At 33.6% G+C, this 2,530-nt stretch overlaps 1 long non-coding RNA gene across 1 annotated transcript; it reads right to left on the reverse strand.

The window, feature by feature from the left end:
* Positions 1-532: 532 nt before the first annotated feature.
* On the reverse strand, positions 533-1,592 carry LOC139784930 (uncharacterized). The gene is made up of 3 exons (XR_011721723.1): positions 1,434-1,592; positions 1,256-1,370; positions 533-636 (listed from the first exon to the last, which is right to left on the reverse strand). It is a non-coding gene; the product is annotated as an uncharacterized lncRNA (long non-coding RNA).
* Positions 1,593-2,530: the final 938 nt, after the last annotated feature.

The following is a 2,530-nucleotide window of genomic DNA, read 5'->3' on the forward strand; positions in this document are numbered from 1 at the left end:
CTTTTTGGGAAATTCGTCTTTATTATATAGCACACCCGTGATAAAAGGGCTGATGCTGTCGACTGTGTGATTCAACAGACTGCTACAATAACGTACGGCCATCCAGAATCTTAAGGATCCAGCTTGTTGATATAGTGATCTCAAATAATCACGAACTGAAAAATGATAAAAATACGCGGTAGTACACAAAAAGTGAGCATAATCGTGATCATCATCATCTTCACGATTTTTTTAATGAGAGATGGTCGAATAAGGGAAAAAGAAAGAGATAAAATACCTGTCACTCCACTAATTTTGTAATTAATTCCTTCTCGTTTTATCAGAATGCCATATAATTGACACTTGGCATACAAGCCGCCGCTATTGCGAAGTTCGTTTAATATGTTGCCAAGAGATTTATTTAACATAGACTGAAAAATAGATTACTGGTTGCCGGTTACGGACGTTTTCGTTCGATTAGGAATTTAAGTGTAGTGTCTTTATAATTTCGTACAGAATAGTCCTTGACGCTTTCGGAATAAGCGATGGCCTTTGGGACGTCCGTGAGACTCTGATAGCCAATATAATCATGCTGGAATTGTCTAAACGGGGTCAAGTCCAGATTTGTTTCCATAGTATTTACGAAGTCCAAGTGCTCTGTGTATAATTAACATAAATTTTACTATTAATATTATATACAATGCGCGAAAGAATAGTCCAATCTTACAAAAAAAAACCTCCACGTAAATGTCTCTCTTCCGAGTTTGATGAATTCTTAATATGTTGTATTCTAAATCAAAATAAGGCACGTATACTTAAAACCATTCAACTTTTATTTTAAAAAATTTCTTTCTATTCTTATAGTTTTAGCGATATTTGCTAAAAAATAAATAAATAAAAATGTTTTATTATCTATACATGTAATTAAACATGTATAAAAAAGTAAGTGTTTTTTATCTAATCTAAAGTACAACATTTTAAAAGTTCATCAAAATCGAAGGAGGATACTTACGTGAGATTCCTTTTTAGAAGAAACAATTCAATGAATATCAACTTTTACGTCTTTTTATTAATCAGAAGATATAAATGTTATTAATTATGGAATAGTTATATTCCATATATATTTTATTACTATAAAAAAATATCAACAAATATTAAAATTATTATTTGAAAGATTACGCTAAACTCTGATGCAAAACTTGCTAACATTAAAACCGAACTAGTTTTCCATGAACTACCTGCTTTATGCAAAGATTAATTTTATATGAAATATTACCGATACAAGAAGATGAAATCAGATTTTGCAGCCGGCCAATGCGTACTTTCGGCTATCACAGTAGCCTTTCTTCAACATCGCAAAGAGGTCTAACATCTTTTTAAATTGCGGATCTCTAAACAAATTTTTGCCCAGATAAGCCAACTTTCGTGACTCATTCATAAATGTGCAAACTTACCGCATGTGTTCCTCCCGTATCAAAAGACATACGGTGGATCGACCAGAAAGACGCCAATACTTGCCTACGAATTGCAATTCCGTTTTGATATCGTCGATCAGCAGAGCCATGTCTCTGTATAAATAAAACTCGAACACTTCGAAGATCAATGGATAGCAGAGCACTGTCATTCAGACTCTATATATCTGCACATGCAAAAGAATTCGTACATCAATGTTATTTTACATATTATACGATAAAATATATCATTGAATACAAGCACAAGCGTTTATTTTTTTTTTCAGGAAAAAAATATAAAAGTACACATACCTTGCTTGTAAGAGCCTATTAGCCGTGCGGGTCGCCCTTGGAGATTCAACTTCTTTTTCACGCCTAGTTTTTGATAAACCTTTACTAACTGAGTGGACGACAGAATCTGAACGGGCTCAACTTCGTGCGGCGTTTGCGTCTCTGAATACCATATGTCGCCATCATGGCTTGCAATCGCATAGATTCCGCGATCAGAACTATCTGTACTACTAGGTCGGTATGAGTGCCCTGGTATACAAAAATACAGCAGTGTTCATAAATCACATGTAGTAGGAAAATATTTCTGGAGTCATATCATAAAAAAATAAACAGTCATATTTTTTAATATTAACTAGCGTGTATATAACTTTATAAGGTTGTGACAAGCTTAAGATACGTGATAAATAACAAATTGCAAACAAAAAACATGTGTTAGATACTTTTCTACAATATCACATGCTGAGTTATAATAATGTATAATACATCAAAAGATAGAAAACCATGCATAGAAAGAAATGCATGTTACATTATACTGTATTATCATATCAGCATTATCAGAGCAGGCATATAGGGGAGACCGGGGCTAAACCGCCAGTTTTTTTTTGGTGCCGATTTTTAACAAGAAAATAAATAATTTTAGTTAAATGTGGTATACCACTGTAAAGAGTGAACCTTTAGCTACAAAATTTATATAGGAAATTTTTATCTATGTTGCTTTGTTTAACCGGTATAGAGCAAAAACAACAACGGTGGAAAAATTGAAATCTCAAAAATGCCGGGGTTGAACCGCCACCCCCCCCGGGGCTAAT

Source organism: Temnothorax nylanderi, unplaced genomic scaffold (assembly GCF_030848795.1).
Source record: "Temnothorax nylanderi isolate EJ_2023f unplaced genomic scaffold, tnyl_v1.0 TNYL_tig0707_pilon, whole genome shotgun sequence".
Classification (NCBI taxonomy): Eukaryota; Metazoa; Arthropoda; class Insecta; order Hymenoptera; family Formicidae; genus Temnothorax; species Temnothorax nylanderi.